The 21,530-nt window shown below is 39.2% G+C and overlaps 1 protein-coding gene across 5 annotated transcripts in view; it reads right to left on the bottom strand.

The window, feature by feature from the left end:
• Window positions 1-21,530, bottom strand: part of SGMS1 (sphingomyelin synthase 1) — a 313,766-nt gene that overhangs the window by 197,116 nt on the left and 95,120 nt on the right. For all 5 annotated transcript variants that reach the window (XM_019035024.4, XM_019035025.4, XM_004049419.5 and 2 more), the window contains one exon: window positions 11,160-11,250. The gene's annotated coding sequence lies outside the window, so the exon portion shown is untranslated. The remainder of the gene's footprint in view (window positions 1-11,159; window positions 11,251-21,530) is intronic.

Genomic DNA, 21,530 nt, shown 5'->3' with positions numbered 1-21,530 from the left:
GGAAAGAACCTCTTTGGGGCAGACTTGTGGGTAACTGCCAACACTCTATACCTTTTGGACCAGGCTCTGACCTAAGGAGAATATAAGAAGTTGTCGGTGAAGTTCTTAAGCCTCTGCCATAAAACCTTGGGCTTTCTGTCTTCCACACTAGACCAAATTCTGCTTACACATTAAGGCTGAATTCAAATGTCATCTCCTATGTAATAGCTTCCTCCTTAGAGATCTCCCCTGTTGCTGAAGTTTAGCTGGCTGTATGGTTTGGTCCACCCTGATGGATGGTAATTTCCTTAAAAACAGGGCTTGGGGCTCATTTGCCTGTGTAAACTCAGCACCTCATCACAGATGTGGCAACTAGTTAATGATTATTGGTAAGTGCTTGCTCAACTGAGTTGACTACTGAACAGCATTAAATTCAAACCAATTTAGTAAATCCCAGTTTTAAACAAGAAATTTCCTGTTGGGGAAAGACTGTGTAATCTTATACATATTGTTGAGATATCTGTCCCAAAAGGATAGAAGTTATATCCTTCAACCCCATGAATCACAGCCAAGAGTTTGGAATTTAAGTCTTCCTTCAAAATCATATCTTTACTTTGATTTATAAAGGATGTTGATTATCAAGAAACACAGTTTAAGAGCTCTACAGCTTCAAATTTCCAGTTAGAACCCTCCAATTCTTGCTGTAAACATTTGTGAATTGTATTTTAGAGAGTGATTAAAGTAGCCATTCCTCCTCCCACCAAATCAAACATGTTGGTTTTTCCAGTAGGACATTTGATAAGCCATTCTAGGAAAATATACATACACATATATATATCACAGTGCATTTGTTATGGCTGAGATTAAAAAGGATCTGAAAAGTCAACTCTTCTCTAGTGATGAATATTTTAATGGCAAAGGAATCAGGAGAGGTGATAGAGTGAGATTTGACTGTACATTGACATACTAAACACTATATCCACTAACGCTAGAATCAGCAGCTTTTGTTTCAACCTCCCGGCAGCATTCTGTTTAACAAAGATCATTAGAGCATCCACCTCTATAGTAATAGCTATTTCCATCACCCAATTAGAAGCCAGAGTACTGAAAGGGCTGCACCTTTGTATTTGAATGAGGCATTCTGTATAACTAATGACTTAACAAATCCTTATCCAAGTAGCTAACAAAATGATCCTTTGATGGTATTTAAGCCAAAGTGCATCATTAATTATTTATTTTTGTTGGTGGTGTTTTTATTTTAAAGTCAGACTTAATGAGGTATAATTTGCATGCAGTAATCCAATCTTTTAAGTGTACAGTTCAATGAGTTTTGACAAACACACACAGTCATGTAATCACCACCACAATCAAGATATAGAACATTTCATTTATCTCAAAATTTCCCTATGCCCTTTGTAGTCAATCTTCTCCCCCATCACATGCTCCTGGCAGTCATGATCTATTTTCTAACCCTATACTCTTGCCTTTTCCAGAATGTCATTTAAATTGAATCATAAAGTATGGATTCTTTTGAGTTTGGCTCCTTTCACATAACATAATGCGTTTGAGATTCAGCCAAATAGTTGTGTTGTTCTTTCTTATTGATGAACAGTATTCCATTGATAGGCATACCAGTTTGTTTATCCATTCACTAGTTGAAGGACAATTACATTTTTTCCAGTTTTAGCAGTTATGAATAAAGCTGTTAGAAGTATTAGCCTACAGGTTTTTGTGTGAATAGAGGTTTTCAATTCTCTTGGATAAATACTTAGGAGTGAAACTACTCGCTTATATGGTATATGTTTAACTTTGTAAACACCACCTATTTTCCAAAGTGGCTGTATCTTCTCAGACTCTTACCGGCAATGTAGGAGAGTTCTAGTTGCTCTGTATCTTTGTCAGTACTTGGTATTATCTGTTTTTGTTTTGTTTGTATGCTTCTTACTTATTTTAATAGATGTGTAGTGGTATCTCTGTGTTTTTTTTTTACTTTTGATTTTGAAATAACTCTAGACTCACATAGAAGATACAAACATTGTAGAATGTTCCTGTGTATCCTTCACCCAGCTTCTCCCCATATCTTATGTAATAACTATACAATTATCAAAACACAAACTTGACACTGGGTACAATACTATTACTATTAATAAACTACAGCCCACGTTCAGATTTCACTAGTTTTTACATGTTCTTTGTTGTTTGTTTGGGTTTTTTTACATACAATTCTATAAAACTTTATCTCATATATAGATTTATATAACAATTTCCACAATCGGCATATAAATCTGTTCCATCAAAGCACATTATGTATTGAAAAGACCCTTTTGGGATTATAAACATCATCTGCTGGAAGCACTTTGGTAAATGATGATGACTTTCTTTTGACCTTTTCCCTTACCACATTAAAAAGCCAATTGTCTATGCTCCAGCTGGTATGTACAAACCACAATTGCCAGAGAAGTTCACTTTTCAGAATGGGTGTTTGTCCTGTTCACTCTTTCTTTATTATATGCCAGACCCAGTAGAGGCAGAGTGGATAAAATAGCAAACAAGAGAACAGTACTTCCTGCCTTTAAAAGAATTCAGAGTGTGAGAAATATTCATTCACTCATTCATACACACACACACACACACACACACACACAGTGACAGACACTATCCATGAATGAAAAGTAAAAAGTGAGATGAAAGGTTAAAACACAATCTGGTTAAGACAGTGAGGAAGGTCCTTGTAAGCAAGCCCCATCCTCAGACTCAGTATTCAAGGCCTTCTGTGGGACCAGGGCATCCAAGTGCCAGAGCCATTGAGTATGAAACACAGAAACCAACAAGTTCTTAAAGCAGAATACAAAGATGCTCAGGGCTTAAGAAATTCACTGAAAACTTCTTATCTTCTCCTTAAGTCAGAGTCCAGCCCAAAAGATATACAGAGTTGGCAATTACCCATGTGATGTTACCTTAGGACACCCATAGGCCTATTTCTGCCTTAAAAGGTTCTTTGCAACCACCTGCCACAGTGAGCCAAACGCTACTACTAGAGATCTTGTAGTTACAGAGATCTCCCTCTGCTCTAGATGAGTCACAATGAAATCTTATCAGAAAGTGGGGACACAGTAATCCATCACTGGCTTTTGGCTCTGGCATGACCCTCTCCTCTTGTCTGAGGGATCCACACTTATAAAATTCTTCAAGGTAAACTGCCCCTCTTCCCTTCTAACCTGTACATATTTTTGTCATTAATCTCTAATGCTATTTGTCCCATGTCTCTCTCTCCATTCTATACTAATAATCTCAGAAGTCTGACTCATCTCCGTATCTCCTGGCATCTGTACCCTCAGCTCCCACGCAAACAGTAGATGTCAATAAACATTCAGTGAATGTTCACATACAAGGTATGATTTCAGATTACAATGTCCACAGTAGGGCTTTGAGGGAGTGGATTGTGAAACAGATGGGTCATAATAGGAAAGATACCAATCAAAGGCATGGGGAAGGCTATCCAGTTCAAGAAGCATACCACAGAGTAGCTGAATATGGCAACAGGATACTTGGGCACCTGAGAGAGGGCAGACGCAGGACAGAAGGAGATGGTGTGAGGGAGTAGGAAACAAGACTTCTCCATACATGATAGCACTCAGAACCAAGCTAGCACCTGTCAGAGAAAAAAAACCAGACATACTCTGAAGCGGAAAGGAGAGAGAGAAAGGGCTCTCTTTCTGTCTTCATGACTTTGTTTATACGGACATTTGCCAAGAGCAGGGCTATGGGAGACCAGGAGCTCAAAAAGAAGCAAGTATTTGCAACAGCTGCTATGGAAGTCAGCTAGGAAATTAATAAGAAATGAGATCAAGGACGTCAACTCACATACCAGTTCCAAAACCCTCTGGAGTCCCTCTGTGCACAAGGCAATGACCTGGGTTTGCCAGTCCGTGAGGGCTGGGTCCTATCCTGCAATGCCTTCTGATCCAGCTATGAGGAAGTTCGCAGGCTGCCCAAGAGTTTATGGGAAAAGAAGACACTGTTCTTGGCCCTGCATTAATTGAGCTTCCACATGTAGAAATGGTTTAGTGATTAGTAAATGCAAGAACTCCCAAATCAAACACTGTTTTACAACATAAATTTAAAACTATCAGAAAATTATTGCAGCTCATATTTCCAAAACCACTGGTTTTTCAGCAGGACTTCCTCTTAACCAGCACCTTGGCCTTTGCCACCTTGCAGTACCCGGGGTGACACATGGACTATGGAAAGGAGATGGGGGACCCTGCAGCCAGCCACACTTACCCACTACAAGTCTTGAAGACAGCTAGCCCTGAGAGCTCCCAGATAGAGGTCTGAAATACACCCCAAAATGAAGTAGGGACATCCTTCCACAAGTTTCACTTGTAATTTTTGTAGTATGCCTCATGTGGGTAACAAATGCTACCATTACAATGCTATTTTCCAAAAACACTGAGCTTCTTGGATGCAAGGTGTTAAGTACCAGTAGGTCCCCAGTCACTCAAGTTTCAGTTACACCAATTGCTTACACTCTCTCTGTCCTCACTAAGGTTTCAACCAAGAAGAACCTTGCTTCCTGGTAACACAGTGAACCACAAAGTAAAACAGAAACTGGCAACCACAAGATGGTTTTCAATGGTCTCTGGGAAAAACAGCAGAGTAGGTAGAACTGCCCCTCTCAGCTCCAGTTTGGAAAGGTCACCAGACACTGGTGCAGCCCTCTGGCCACCCCAAGGACCAGTTGTAGCTCCCAAACAAGTGCCCCTTCCCCCTAGGAGTCCTTGAGGCTTCAAAACTACCTTCAACACTTCCTCTCCACCCCCATCCCAAGCCAAAACTGCCCTTCCCAACCAGTTTAGCTAGGAAATGGACACTCCCAGGTGTGAATGACACAAAGACTTCTTCTAGTCCAGAGACTGAAATAATAGCTCCAGACCAGATAGGATGTTAATATCTCCAAGCCCTCATTCACTCAAAAGCTATTACAATAATGTATCTAAAGATGAGGATAGCACTAAAAATGCATTAAATGCATATTCATCAATTAATAAAATCAGCATTCAGGTTTATATTCAGCTCAAAATTAAGCCATTTAGGCCCAGACTGTTTCATAGCATTTATAAACATTTTTTAAAAATATAATGTACTTTAGCACAAATATTCCTAACGGCTGTTTCACATCAGAAACTAGAACTGGGTTATTCTTCAACAACAGGACACTGCCAGGGACCAGCAGAGACTGTTCACAAAATGACCCCAAAGAAAACATCACACTTCATGTATTTTCAAACCCATGAAGAATAGCTATGAATCAAAGCTGAGTCTTAAATCTCATTTCAATTCCAACTTTCCTCCTACCAAAGGAAAGGAGGCATATTGTTAAGTTCAAAAGACCCAAACAAGATATCAAAAAGCTGCCTGTGAGCACCAATCAAAAGATATTTCATATAATTTATCTGCAAATACTAAAAATGCAGTTCATGGCAATTATGCCTGTGCCAACATGTCATTGTGTTTTGTCATAGGTATTTCTAAATGATGCAGTCTGAATGAAATGTCCATTTTTCCAAACTCATAAAAGGGCGAGGAGAAGAAAAACTAATATTCTGGTGATTGTCTACCTACCATGTATATCAAACCTTGACACGATAAGTCTTTGAGATTGTTAAATATCCCTTAATATCCATTCTCCCTTTCTTCCTTATAACAAAACCCCCAGTTCTTTTAACTGATACCCAGAAAAAGAACCATAGTTCCCAGACTCTTTTGCAGCTAGGAGTGGCTATGTGGCTATGTTCTAACCCAGCAGTGCTAAAAGTCTTATATGGCTCTTATGATTACATAGGGCCCACCTGGACAATTCAGGATGTGCTCCCTATCTCAAGATCCTGAGCTTAATCACATCTAGTCTTTTGCCATGTAAAGTAATATATTCACAGCTACTGGGAACTAGGTCATGCCACATCTTTGGGGGCCATTAGGCCATTATTCTGCTACCACAATATGCTAGATATCATAAACAAAGTTCTTTAAGGTCCTCAATAATTTGTAAAAGTATAGAGGGTTCCTAAAACCAAAATGATTAAGAACCACTGCTGTAGCATATAAACAGATTAAGGTAGTTATTAGGTGGGGAAAAGCAAAACTCAGCAAAGCTAAGTGATTAACCGAAGTCCTACAGACTATCAGTAGATCTTCAACTTGAACCCAGGCAGTCTGGCTACTGATGAACCTGTTATGGCTCCCTCTGTCCCATGCACCAGTCTCTGAACTCCCAGACTGTGGCAAGGGCCAAAAAAGTTATTCTGTAGGAATTTTTTGCACGCAACAAACAGAAGATACAACAAGCACTCACATGTGAATCTGGTGAGCAGGAGGAAGAACAGGTTGGAGAGGAAGGTGATTAAAATAATCCTAACTTTTCAAAACCTTATTTAGAAACAGACTAACTCATTACCTTTTGTGAGAATGGAGCAAAATGTTACAAATGGCCAAGTGTCCCAGTGCCAAGTCAAAGAGAGATGAGTAACCCTGCTCACTGCAGAGGAACACGATTGTGACTAAAGTACTGGAGACACAGGAACACTGCTCTGGGTCATACATCAGAGCCTGGTCACTTGTCTTGACAATGACTGTCAAGCCTCACCTTTTAGCACCCTAACTGACATAAAGCTATGAAGGACAGCACTCTTGGGCTGTGTCTCTGCATCGTTTTGATACGACCAGAATCCAACTTCACTGTGGAAAAGAAACAGCACTCAGGTGAATTCTGTTAAAAATCATGCTAATCATGCAACTCATAACCTTCAAAGGGACACATTTACAGAGAACTGACAAGTTCAAAGGGCCAGTTACTGCTTTGCCAAATCAAGTCCCCGGTCCAGGACAACAGAACTGGAGCAGTGGCAATGAGATGTCTTTCCCTTTGCCTGAGTAGTGTGCCATAGAGCCTGATGGCTCCACTGGCACAGAAGGCTAGGCAAAGCTCACTCAGGAAGCACTGGCCATCCCTGACAAGCATCTCCAGTACTACTCCATCACCTCCCCAGCTCCCCAGGTGAAGCTTCTGGAGTGCTCAGCTTTCCAACCATTTGGAAAGCAAAAACTAGCAGCAGTGACTGAACTGACGGCCAAGAAAAACCCAAGAATACAAGGACACAGTCGGAAGTTACTACTCATTAGAATTTGCTATCAAAGCAAGGAAAAGCTACACAATTTTCTGATATTTTTATTTTTCATATGAAAGTATAGAGCCAATACCAGGCAATTCCTCAAAGAATCTCTCATCGCAGAGCTCAGCATTTCCTAGAAATGTTTTCAGTGCCTGTCTTTCCTATGATTAGACTAGTATTACAAATATCCTACCTGTAATCTACAAAGCAAAGAGATTGCAAATTAGAGACATGCCTAATGTATTACTTTCATCACAAAATCCACACACAGATCTGTGTAGCCTCTAAAAACATATGGTTGTCTATTGGTAATTATTCTGCTGCAGAAGGAATAATAATTAAAAAAAAACCTGTTAAATCAGCAACCTCACTTGACATCCACTTTGAAATACTTTTTTCATGTGCCAAAGCCCAAGGCAACTTAGCATTCTACAGACCAAAAATTTCATGCTGCTTTCTATGCCTATTAAGGGGATGCAGAATGTAAGAACATGGAGCTTACAGAGATGATGCCTCTAATTCACAATGGCAAACATCAATTTTCTGCATTCCGTGTGAAGAAGAAACGCATCCACAGGCAGAGACCCACAACTGACTCGTTTATATCTAAGACTCTGCATAGAAAGAAAAATGGCATTGTGACAGAAAATAGATTGGGAGGCATAACAAATTGGTGCTGAATAAGTACTCTGTTCTAATGAGTTATTCCAAGAGTGGTAATTTCAGTTTCCAAGGGAGTAAATATTCAATAGATTAACTACAAAAAGAACCCTGGCAAAAGTGTAAGGATATAGTATGTCATATGTTTAGCTAGCTTTCAAAAAGATCACTCTTGCACTATTTTCTTTATCCTTAGGTGAAATAAAGGAAAGTAATAAATTGATAAAGAGTACTTAGAGACAACTGATTTTTAAAAATCATTTGAGCATTCCTAATTCAGGAATTCTGGTGGATTAGATATTTGCAAGGCCCTTCTGCTATACTATAATTAGAGTCTGAATAAATTACATTTAAAAATACTTTTTAATGCATTGGTTAGCTCCAGGTAGAGAAACAAATCCCGTGAGAATATAGTGGGAACATCTACTGTTCCTGAGCAAAGAACACTCAGGATTGAGCAAAAAAGAAAGTTGGAGTTGCCCTGGAGGTAACTATGAATACCAGCAATGGGGTGGGGCAACTAGACGTCCAAGTTTCAGCATGGTGGAGAAAGCCCAGCTTGAAACCAAAGGGAATAGGTATTCAAAGGGAAGAGAAGTGGTCCTGGGTCTGTAGCATCCTCCTGGCTCCTAGCACAAACAAAATCTCAAGAAGTAATACTTCAAGATTCCAAGACATAATTATCAAGCAAATATTAGCATGTAATCCAAACTCACCCTGCACACTAGGAAAGAAGCCCAAAACCATTTAGACCACCAAGGATTTCAGATACTGGCATTATCAAATATAGGATATGAAATAACTGTTTAATGATGAGGCCAAAAAATGAGCAAGCAAAATGAAACCATCAAAAAATACTCAGGCAGATTTAAGACAGAAATAAAGATTTTAGAAATTTAAAAAACATACTCATTTGAATTAAAAAGTCAATGGATAGGCTAAACAGAAGAGCCAACACAGCTAAAGAGAGAAGTATTGAACTAAAAGCTAAATCTTAAATTACAGAATAAAGCAGGGAAAAACGAGAAAGAAAATACTGAACAGAAATTAAGAGACATAAAGGATAAAAAGAGAAGTTCTAACCTCCATTTAATCAAAACCAGAAGATGATAGAGAGAATGAAGAAAAGGCAGCATTCAAGCATTGAGAGCTGAAAAATATTTAGGGTGGATAAATGAAATAAATGGATAGATACATGAAATACGAAAAATATAAACAGAATTCTTAAAAGAAAGCTCTAAATAGACACATTGTAATGAAACTGCTGAACACCAAAGACAAATAAACAAACTTAAAGTAAGTCAAATCATCTACTAAAAAAAATAGCAAATGAAAGATAAACAGATGTCCTGACAGCAAAAATGAAAGCTATGGACAATGGAACAGTATGTTCACAACACTGGGAAAAAAAATAACTATCAACTAAGAGCTGTAAGAGTGAAATAAAGACATTTCAGAAACCAAAATTGAGAGAAGTTACCACCAAAAGATTCTCAGGAAAAGAAAAAATTCTGAAGAAGCTAAATCTCATCAGAGGAAACGTAAGGATAGAAGAAAGGAAGAGGAATAAGAAATGATAAGCATATACAGTTAAACAAATACCATCTCTATACAATAAAATTGACTAATTTGGATGGTGAAACAAATAATAAAACAGATATGCTGAAAAGAACATCTATGTACAGAAGGAGGGAGTCTTCATTAGGTATACTATGAGTTTTGTATTATTCCAGAAGGGGATTAGAATACCTTAAATACTGACTGACTTTAAAACTTCTATGTGTGCACAGTATATTTTCAGGATAATCATTAGAAGAACAGAAATACAAGTTATAATTTCCAAATCAGCAGAGAAAGAAAAATTGAATAAGAATATAAACCAACAAGAAGTTCAACTCAAAAGAAAAGAAAAAACAAACATTAGCAATAAAAATGTTTTTAGTTTGTTTGTTTGTTTGTTTTTGAGATGGTGTTTTGCTCTTGTTGCCCAGGCTGGAGTGCAATGGCATGATCTTGGCTCATTGCAACCTCCGCCTCCCGGGTTCAAGTGATTCTCGTGCTTCAGCCTCCTTAGTAGCTGAGATTACAGGCACGTGCCACCACGCCCGGCTAATTTTTGCATTTTTAGTAAAGACACCATGTTGGCCAGGCTGGTCTAGAACTCCTGACCTTAGGTGATCTGCCTGCCTCAGCCTCCCAAAGTTCTGGGATTACAGGCATGAGCCACCGCACCCCGCCACAATGAAAATATTTGTGCCATATAAACAGTTTCAAAATTTTTAGACTATGTTTCAAAAAACAAAGAAGAAACAAGCTTCATTCACTATACAAGAAAAGACTGAAATTTTTGTCTAAATTAAAAGTATGCACTCTGTTCTCCAAAGGATATCAAAGATGTTCAATTGCACTATTAATCAGGAAAATGCAAATAAAGATGACAATGATATATTATTTTACACCCACTAGCGGGGCAACAAAATACCAAAGATTGGAGGGAAGGGAGACAATAGATAAACTGTGATCAATTCTCACCATAGAATTTAACTTAACCAGAAAAATTAATTTACTACCATTACATGCAACAAGTAAATCTTACAACATAACAGGGCAAAAAAAATGCAAGCTGCAGAACACTACATGCAATATACTATTCTGTTCAAGCTTAAAATTAAAGCTAAGCAATATATTGTTTGGAGATTATATATACAGACATAGTAATCAACATACACACAGACACAGAAATAGAACATAGAAACAGACATAGAATCAACGATAACACTAGAGACACTGTTTCGTTCATCTAACTTTACGTTCTAGGTCAAGCTCTTTATTTCATCTCAGATTAGCACTCTGAGCAGCACTGGACTTACCTGTTCAACTCCAGAGAAGAAGGCAGACCTGGTAACCGTGATCTTCCAGGATGAAAGCCTCCATCAAAAGCAATTCCAGATTAAGGGAAAAGGCATGCCCCCAACTAACATTATCCTAGAACCTTTCCTACCTGGTTTATGTGACTTCAAATTCAGCAGCAGCCTTTTCTGTCATTTCCAGAGACTCAGGCTGACACTCTTTCCTGTGGCCTTTGCTTTATGCATTTCTACCACCCCGGCCTAGATTGCTTGCCTTCTCCAGTGGGGGAGCTGGCCTCTTCAAGTGTGTTTCCTACTTTTTCCAAACCACACAGGCCTTTTGTTGGCTAATTTTGCCCTTGGGCACCACAAAGGCCTGGAAGATCCCCTTATGCCATCAGAGCCTCACACACAATCTCAGAACAAAGCAAGAGTGATTACAAGGAACTTCAGAACCATGAGTTCTTTGAGAATGGGTGAAATGCTGATTCTGACTTACCTGTATTTTATTACACACCCTCTGCTGTGTTCCAACTTTACTGTTCTTGAAATTCAAAAAGTCCACACTCCTTCAGTCACTGAAGCTTTACCTGGAATAATAAGGGCAGAAAATGAGGAAGGAAGCAACCAGAAGGAACAAAAGGGCCCACTTGGAAAAGCAACTCTCTCATATAATCAAATCAATTAAAAACTTGATTTGTGAGAGAAATAAGGGCCACCTGGATTAAGGAAACTCTACCTCAGTCTAAGCTATTTTAACTAAAACTATTAACAGGGGCAGGGCGCAGTGGCTCACACCTGTAATCTCAGCACTTTGGGAGGCTGAGGTGGGAGGATCACTTGAGCCCAGGAGTTTGAGACCAGCCTGGGCAATATAGCAAGACCTTTTCTCTACAAATAATTTTTAAAATAGCCAGATATGGTGGTATTTACCTGTGGTCCCAGCTACTCGTAGGCTCAGGTAAAAGGATCACTTGAGAATGGGAGGTGGAGGCTGCAGTGAGCCATGATTGCACTCTAGCCTGGGCAACACAGCAAGACCCCATCTCAAAAAAAAACTATTAATGTCTTATTAATAGTAACTTAATGTTTGCAGAAGAAATCATTATTATTTACAAAGAGCTTTCACATGCATTTTCTCATTGGAGCCATAAGATCTTGAGAACAGACTAGCACCATTTTAAAATGCAGCAGCTGAAGTTCCCAAAGGTTGGGGAACTTTCCCCCAATCACTCAGCCAGCAAGTGTCAAAGAAGAAATCAGTGCCCAGCTCTACCAACCCTTGCTCCAAACTCTTCCACGACACCATATAACAAAATAGTTTCAACTTGAACAGCAATATTTATTCTTTCTTCCTGCATAGATACGCATAGATAAGCCAACAGAGATAGAATGGCTTTGCATGCTAAGTGACTGACACTGCGATAGGATTAATGTATTTAGCACAGACAACCCAAAGGGTAGAAAATCCACACAAAGGTAGTTAAGAAACACCTTGTCTTTTCTGCATACTCTACTTTTCTCTTTAAATCATAGTTATACTTGCTGGGATTTTTTGTTTTAATTTATTTTCTTTTTTTTTTTCTTTGAGACAGAGTCTCAGGCTGAGTGCAGTGGCATAATCATGGCTCACTGCAGCCCATGGGCTGAAGCAATCCTCCCACCTCAGCCTCCCAAACAGCTAGGCCTTCTGGTGCATGCCACCATGCCCAGTTGATTTTTTTTTAGTAGAGATGGGGTCTTGCTATGTGCTGGGTCTCGAAATCTTGGACTCAAGTGATCTTCCCACCTCAGCCTTCCAAAGTGCTGGGATTACAGGTATGAACTACCATAACTGGCCTTTAAATTTTTGTATTTGGAAATAATTTCAAGCTTACAGAAGAGTTGTAGAATAATAATAGTACAAAAGTATCCAGGTACTTTTTACCCAGATTCACTTATTATCAACATTTATTTAACCATTCACTCACTGTCCATTCATTCATTCGACTTTTTTTTCTGAGCCATTAGGAGATAAGTGCAATACAACACAGCATTTTACCTCTAAATACTTCAGAATTTATTTCCTAAGAATAAGAATATTCTCTTACATAACCGCAATACAGCTATCAGCCTTAGTAAATTTAAAAGTTATATAATAGTTTAATCTACTGCCATATTCAGTTAACCTAATAATGCCCTTTATAGTATTTCTCCTTCCTCCAATTCAGATCCAGTCCAGGGTCAGACACTGCATTTAGCTGCCATTACTCTTCAGCTTCCTTTCACCTGAACCACACCAGCTTTTCCTTTGTCTTTTATGATACTGACACTTTAGAAGAATATAGCCTCTCCCCCTTTTTATATTAATAGAACATCTCTATTTTGACTTTCATGACATTTTCTCAGGTGATTCCTGATGATTCAGTTCAGAATAATCGTGTAGTTTTCTGCATTCTCAGAAAACTACAAAAGTGATATTTTCTTCTCTGGATATCACATCTAAAGGCACAAAAAGTCTATCTGCCCCAGCTTGGTTATGTTAATTTTGATCACCCAGCCAAGGTGTTGTCCAACTTTTCCAATGAAAAATTACTACTTTTTCCCTTGCAGCTAACAAGTAATCTGTGGGAAGACACTTTAAGACCATGTAAATATCTTGTACCTCATCAAAATTTCCCCCTAGATTTAGTATCCATTAGTGATGTCTGCCTGATAAAAACTTTATACTGTGATGGCTGCAACATGCTGACTTTTCCAACTCCAGCAATCCCTCCATATTACCATTCATTACTCAGCATTATACATTGTTTACCAATATATCTATTTATGATCACCTGAGATATATGAAGTCCTATTTTTTCAATGACTTATGATTTATCCTTGTACTTAAGTATTTTGGTGCTCCAGCTGTCTCAGACTTAGCCAGTGGGAAGCCCTTCAAGCTGGCTCCTTTATCCCGGTGACATACTCCATCTTTGAAAAATATTTTCTTACTTTTACTCCCTTACTTTCTGATATTAAAAAAAAAATGTTATGGGCTCATCTTGTATCTACCCTGTCTCTAACCTGGATCCTGTCAATTCTCCAAAAACCACTGGTTCCTTTCCAAGGAGAATGCTGTTAGAGACCAAAATCTGGTATTACCCACTTTTATAGTCATTGTTCATACCTATTGATTACTATTTTGAATATGAGTCACAATCCCCTGTTACTTTGCATGCTTCTTTCCATTATAAGGTAAACAATTGGAGGGTGTTCAGTTTGGCTCTGGTGGCAGCTAAATTACTGGTGGGTCCTCTTGATCCTGCCAGGCTTCATTTTACACTTGGTTAAGATGAGTCTATTTCACTTATGTCCTTAGTCCAAGCTTATGGCCCTTACTGTAAGGTATGGATGGTCTTTATTCCTAGGATGTGATGTCTCAACAGAATGGCTATGTGATGTCTCGGTAGAATGGCTAAGGTATTCAGCAAGGTCTCTTCACCTTGGCTAGGCCAGAAACCCAAACTTTCTCAGTAATACATGACCTCTGGTACCGCCATTCTGTTCTTAGCCTAGTAGCAGCTGCTCTCTGCAGGGCCTCATCCCTCACGTAGCTCCCTCCTCTCCAGTACCCTGCGATACAAATCATGGCCACTTCAGCAGCCTTAAACTCCAGTCTCTGCTTTCTCAATGCTATGAGACCACCATGCTCTGCTAGGGTTCACCTCCCTATATCACAGCGGGGAAAGTGTTCAAGCATGAAACCAGGGCAAATGTGAGTCCCCCTCTTGTGATTCTCTTCTCTCAAGGATCACAGTTCCGGATGCCTGCTGTTCACTGCCTGAAAACCACTGCCTCATAGATAGTAGTCCTTTTTTCTAGTTGTTTACCTTAGGAGGCAAGACCAGCACCCATTACTTCTCTCTTTTTCTCGTTATGCCTTTAATAGTAAATGATGATTGAGGAAGACAGGTCTGCTCTACTGGGAAGGGTTAAGACTCAAATACTTTCAATGTATAATAAATGCTCTTTACTTAAACATTTCAAAGAAACTCACTGTCTAACAATCTGTTTCTTACAAATGTATGTGCTTACTTTAAGCACAACACTGTAGCAAGAAAAATGTTCTCTATTAGTGGGGCAACTGCAAACAAATGACACGGAAATGTCCCTGTTTCTTCCAAAAAGCTCACTTCAGATAGCCAGCTGGCTATCACCCTAACATGCATTTACATTTATTTCCATAACTCTTCCTCCTACTGGCATAACAAAGCAGTAGAGCCTACCCTAAGTAATGAAAGTTAGGTGCTCTTCTTAATTTCTCTTGTTTATGTGCATGTTCTTAGGGATGGAGAAAAGAATCCTTTTCATATAAATCATTTTCTGGTGTATTTCCATGTCTACTTATAACCACTGTTGAGAAAATAATTAGAAAATAAACAGTCAAAAATAAAACTTGCAACCCCAGATACAAAGCTAATCAATATTAGCAAAGAAGAATAATATTTTATCAAATACTGTGAGAAAAGATGATTTTGTAATCACAGGAAAATGGAGAACAAGTCTTTCCCTGCACAAGCCAGTAGATTTGTGCTCAAGGCACATGTGTGCACATACGCACACACACACACGCAGCATTCCAAACACAGTTTGCAGACTGAAATGTGGGACACCCTCTTGCTACTTCTTGGGCAGAATTTCTTCATATTAGAAATCCACATTTCAGCTCATCTAATTCATTTTCTCAAAAGGAATCCATGCATGACAAGTTATACCTTTCTTTGGTTCTACTTCAGGTCCCCTAGATCTTAAAAGTGAGCATCTGATGTAAACAAAATGCTTTATTGTCCTTTTGTACCCCTCACTGTCCAGGCATTCCTAATATTCTTGGGGCTCTTAGAACAGTCTTTTCACAGATCACAATGTCTCCTGTAGATCTTGTTGAATTCTGTTTCCTCAAGTCTGCATGTGTCCAGCACCCTAATGAGGTACAAATTCTTCTGTGCAACCCATTTCCCAGAAATGCTGTCTGAGCCTCTGGGCTTGATAAAACAAGACCTCCATGAACTGCTCCCAGTCCCCCTTACCATTTGGTCTCCTAACACTTTATGCTCCATCACTAGTGAAAAACTTGTAGCTATTCCCCTTCATGAAATACCCTTTTCCTCCTTTCTTCTCTTGACTGTGAAAATTTTTTCATGCTAACCATTCAAAGCTGGGTTAGTGCCCCAGCCCTATGCTCACCTTTATAATAAATAAACTTCACTGAGTGCTTTTGATATGCTAAGCATGGATGGGCACTTAACATGTATGATCTTATTTAGTGCTACTACTAAGTCTGTAAAGTAGGTGATATTTATTATTATCAGCCCATTTACAGATGAGCAAACATGAAGAAAGACTACACAGCGTCCCAATGTCATGCAGCTGGGGAGTGCTGGAGCCACAGAGCTCATAGGCTTTTCATTACAAACAGCATGAAACATAATTAGTTGAAAAATTAACAGCATAATAGGTACTTCCAGGCAAAAGGCCCAGAATGTCAATGGTGACCCTATGACAACACTGAAAGGGTAAAAATAAGATGAGAGTAACTCATCAGAATCCTTCAGAAGAGGGTGCAAAAAGAGACCTATAAACTAACATCAACGATATGCCCATAATAAAGACCAAAATATTTTACCAAGACAGGGTGATCAGCAATTTCTAAGAATCAAGTAATATACACATGGCTCAAGCAAGATAATGTTTAAAAGAAGTGGTGGAAATAGGAAAGAATTTTCTTACTAAGGATTAGAGAAAAAGCATTAAATCAAAGATTAAGAAGAGCTCTCAGAGGAAAGAATCTGGAATATTTGAATAATTAAATCAATTCCATCCTCAAGAAGTTCTTATACTGGGTAACAAATAGCATCCTCTATTGGAGTTACATGTTGGCTCCTACACAAATTGAATGAGTGAAGATTGGCGAATAGGAAAAATTCTGTTGTACCCCATCTAAGCCCTGTGTGCCGCAGATCCAATATGCCCGTTTCTGGCTCTAGATTGTGAAGGTGGGGTGTAAAGGAGGTATGAACAGGAATGCTGATGATGTGCTCCTTCCAAATGCCACCCAGACAGCCTCATGAAGAGCAAGGCAGAGAGGATCAATATTTCAGTACAGGCATCACTCAAGCAGGTTACCCTTCTTCACTGGTAGAGACCAAGATGCTTGGTCTCTTGGACCTTGACTGTGAAGATGTTAACCTCACTTCAAAATGAAAATCAAGCAAAGTCAAAGTTATCAATGCTGGGCTCTACACTTCTTGGGAAAATTGAAAAACAGAAAAGAATCAAAAGTAGAAAAGTAAAAATCACTGAAACCTAATTTGAGGTACGAAATTCCCAGAGAAAGTTTTGTCTAGGGAAAACAAGGGAGACTCTACCACTTACCATCATTTTAAGCACTACTCTGCTATGAGCAATGGATAGCATTTTTCCATTTCCACCAAAGACAGAGCAGTGAAAACAACTTTAGCCTAAAGCATAAGAATTTCAGCTTTCAGACAATGACTTTCTCCAAAGCAAGACATTTTAACTAAGGAGTCTATAGTTTGTATACCCATGACAAAGGTTGCTATGTTAATTATTAAAACGTAGAACTCTCAAATTGGTATTCCTGTAGAATATGTGATTTTTGCCTCAGAAGTTGCGATAATAATCAATAATACAACCATTTATTGAGTGCTTCGCTACAGGCCAAAAGTCACTCAGGGAGGCCTGAGGGGAAGCCCAGCTCTGCTAGTGCTGTGGGATTCACGTGTGTGTTAGTCTGTTCTCAAAGTGCTAAGAAAACTACCTGAGACTAGGTAATTTATGAAGAAAAGAGGTTTAACTGACTCACTGTTCCACAAGCTTAACAGGAAGCATGACTGGAAGGCCTCAGAAAACTTACAATCACGGCAGAAGGCGAAGGGGAAGCAAGCACCTTCTTCTAATGGCAGCAGGAGGGGGTGGTCGGTGGGGGAAGTGCCACACTTTCAAACCATCAGATGTCATGAGAACTCACTATCATGAGAACAGCATGGGGGAAATCTGCCCCCAGGATCCAATCATCTCCCACCAGGTCCCTCCCCTGACACATGGGGATTACAAATCGACACGAGATTTGGGTGTGGACACAGAGCTAAACCATACAGACACACAATCTCCCTGTTTCAATGCACAACCTCTTGACTACAGGGATAAGACCAATGCAAATTAAACTTACACTTACAAAATAGGATAATAACTGCTTTATGAGGTTTGAGAAAGGATTCAGTTTAGTTAATCTTATTTACCCTGTGCCTATCATGAAGCAAGCACTTCATAAATGTTAGCTATTATTACTGCCAAATAATTTCAACTTTACTTGGGTCAACTTCTTCCTGTTATTCAATCCCTGATTCTGCTAAAGGCAAGAGAGGGTGTTTAGGTCAATGAGAGTAATATAACTTCAAGATGAAAAAGAACTGGCTGGCCGGGCACGGTGGCTCACGCCTGTAATCATAGCACTCTGGGAGGCCGTGGCAGGTGGATCACGAGGTCAAGAGATCGAGACCATCCTGGCCAACATGGTGAAACCCTATCTCTACTAAAAATACAAAAATTAGCTGGGCATGGTGGCATGTGCCTGTAGTCCCAGCTACTTGGGAGGCTGAGGCAGGAGAATCGTTTGAACCTGTGAGGTGGAGGTTGCAGTGAGCCGAGATATCGCCACTGCACTCCAGCTGGGTGACAGAGTGAGACTCTGTCTCAAAAAAAAAAAAAAAAAAAAGAAAGAAAGAAAAGAAAAAGAACTGGCCATGTATTCAACCATGCAGCCCATCCACAGCCATCCACTCCCTAAGTAGACATTGATGGCGTGCCCATCACGCATGGAACACTGGGGTAGGCCTCTGTGGGGAAAGTCAAAATGAAAATGGTGCAGCCCATAGCATTGCTCAAAGGACATCATCACCTTATTGTTAATCACCAACACTTGTGGAATATTCCCCATATGCCAGGCAGTGCTGCAAGCAACGTGTGTGTATGTGTTCATGCACACACTTGTAAACATATATATTTACTCTTTTAATCCTCAAAACAACCCTTTAAAGTATTACTTATTATCCCTAATTTACAGATGAGAAACTGAGGCACAGAGAGAAAATATAACTTGCTCTCGGTTGCACAGCCTGTAATTGGCAGAGCTGAGATTCAGCTCCTGGCTATCTAGTTTCAGAGTCTTAGGCTCCTAGCCACTTGATACGCTGCCTCTCCCTAGACGTGTCCACTAAGAACTAGAGTGAGAACAGATTATGATAAGGGCCCAGTAGGAACATAAATAAAGTGTGGCGTTTGTGGGTTACTTGTGCTATCTTGACACATAACAGGAAGAAGAAAAGGCCTTTAACTACAAAATGATGTGTTTAAGCACACCGTAGCAACCCAGACTGAAAGTCATCCAAAAAACACTTGTGTCTGTCACCTTGAAGAGCCATCTTCTCAGTTATTTAACACATGCTGCAGGGAAAGAAGAGGGCTAAGAATATGGGCTTAGAAGTCAGACATGCCTGGATTTGATTGGCAGGTCCTCCAACGACAGCTCTGTGGTCTTCAACAAATAAATTACTTGACCTCTCTCTTCAATATCCTCATTGTAAGGATTAAATGAGAAAATTTATGAAAGAGTTTAGTTGTAGGACATGGCTCTAAGTACTAAATAAATAAAATAATAAAAATACTAAATAAATAAATTGTTGCTGCTATTTTGCTTCAAGATTCATTCCTAAGTAATATTTAAGAGTACCAAGTACACAATATCAGTCTATAAACCAAAAAGTATGCAACTTACAGGATTTGAAATACATTGTGGATTCATTTATGATATCAATAAGTATGAATTATCAGAGCCCAAAAAGTATGATAAATCTGTGTTTCAAAATGCTAGAGAATAAAAAATTCTTTCATCTTATGAGATAAGAGCAGTTGTGTATTGAGGGACGACTCTGTCCTCAGTCCTGTAACAGGTACAACACAGATTTTACTCAATCTTCAAAAACCACTCGGGGATTTGTCAAATGGTACTGATTTTACAGATGAGGATTCTGAGCCTCTCAGAGGTTAAATGATTGACTCCAGGTCACACTACCAATACACAGCAGGGACTATTGCTTAAAACCAAAAGACTTACCAGTGAGGCAGTCAGAAACATAGCCATTCCACAAAGCATTTCCTTGGCACCAATCAGAATTTCATCAAGAAACATTCCAATATTATCAATGTCTAAATCCCCATTGCACATATTGTGCTTTAAAGAAGCCTAGGCTGGGTGGTAGCTCACACCTGTAATCCCAGCACTTTGGGAAGCCAAGGTGAAAGGATCGCTTGAGTCCAGGAGCCCTAGAACAGCCTGGGCAAAATAGGGAGACCTCTGTCTCTACAAAAAAATAAAACCTAGTCAGGCTGAGGTGAGAGAATAGCTTGAGCCCAGGAGGCTGAGGCTGCAATGAGCCATGATTGCAACAGAGCAAGACCCTTCTTCCAAAAAAAGAAGAAGAAGCCTAAATCACTGACTGGGAGGTTGTGATATGCCACTGGTCAAAGTGACATACTACTAGAAATCTCATTCCATCATCCAGTTCAGTCAGAATGTCCCTTGGAAACACTGTCAGAGATGGGTAATTTACAAATTGCTATAGCTATTCAAAAGTGACTATATTTCCACAGCAATACATTGGTTCCTACAGCTGGAACATGGGGAAAACAAAGGAACATCAATGGCATTAGACAGGGTATGTGTATGTGTTTCAGGTAGGTGTGGATACAGCAGGAAAAGGTAAAGCCAAAGATCCATTTCTGATTTTGTTAATAGCAGAACATGCTTACCACCAATATTCGAATCAATTACTTGTAAACATTTTTGTTTATGGTTTTCTATGTGTCACCTGTCCTTAAGAAAAAAGAAGGCAGCAAGAAAGTTCACTATGTAAATTCTAAGACTCAACTCTGCCTCTAATACTTCCAGACTGTAATTGCCATCCCTGAAACGACAAAGTCCATATTTTGGAGACCACTGTATCCTTACCACAATACAACGCTAGGTAAACTTAGGCCTTCAATAAACATGGATGGATGTTCACACTCAGCCATAATACAAAATGTAGAGGAAAAAGGTGTGAGGGGCTGCCCGAGGAGGATTACTTATTATTAAACTGCTCTTTGAAACTTAATAGTCATAGAAAACGTGGAATTACAGGAGGTTCGATTTTCTGAACTTTTTTTGAATGAGTACATCTTACACTTTGGGGGTGAAAAATGCCTCCCTATTCCCTTTGACTATTCAAAATATTTGCCAATATTATTAAATACTTACAGGTCTAAAAATGCCATCTAATCGACTATTTCAGAAATATAAATCATATATGCAAAAATTTATCGTAGCATTGTGCTTGACACAGCAGAAATAAAGAAGAACAAGGCTGGGCCAACAATGGTTGAATGGAGGGACAGACTCTAAACAAATAATTACTATACTGTACCATACAATTGGTGCTTTTGGCAAAGGAGAACCATGTACTGGAGGACCCAGAGGAGGGAATGACTAACACTGCTTACATAAAAAATCCCACACCATAAAAAAGGAGTTTTCTTTCCTCTAATATTCTTTGCAATTTCCTCGTCCAATCTTCACTATTTCCTTTAAAGTGAAAAAGCAGCACAGGCCCTCTGTATACTAAATACTCCTAAATAGCCACCGTCCTTCTCAATCATCATCCCATCTCCTGAAAACCTGCACATTGCCTAAAATAAGAAGTTTCCACAAACTAATGATCAGCCACCCTGTTAACACATAATTTAATTATTTTAGATGAGCTTCATCAGAATTTTTTTGGCCCTAGTGTTT

The sequence above is a fragment of the Gorilla gorilla genome, chromosome 8 (assembly GCF_029281585.2).
Source record: "Gorilla gorilla gorilla isolate KB3781 chromosome 8, NHGRI_mGorGor1-v2.1_pri, whole genome shotgun sequence".
In the NCBI taxonomy this organism is placed as follows: domain Eukaryota; kingdom Metazoa; phylum Chordata; class Mammalia; order Primates; family Hominidae; genus Gorilla; species Gorilla gorilla.
Note: the sequence above shows the minus strand (reverse complement) of the source record. Positions and strands in the feature narration are given on the sequence as shown.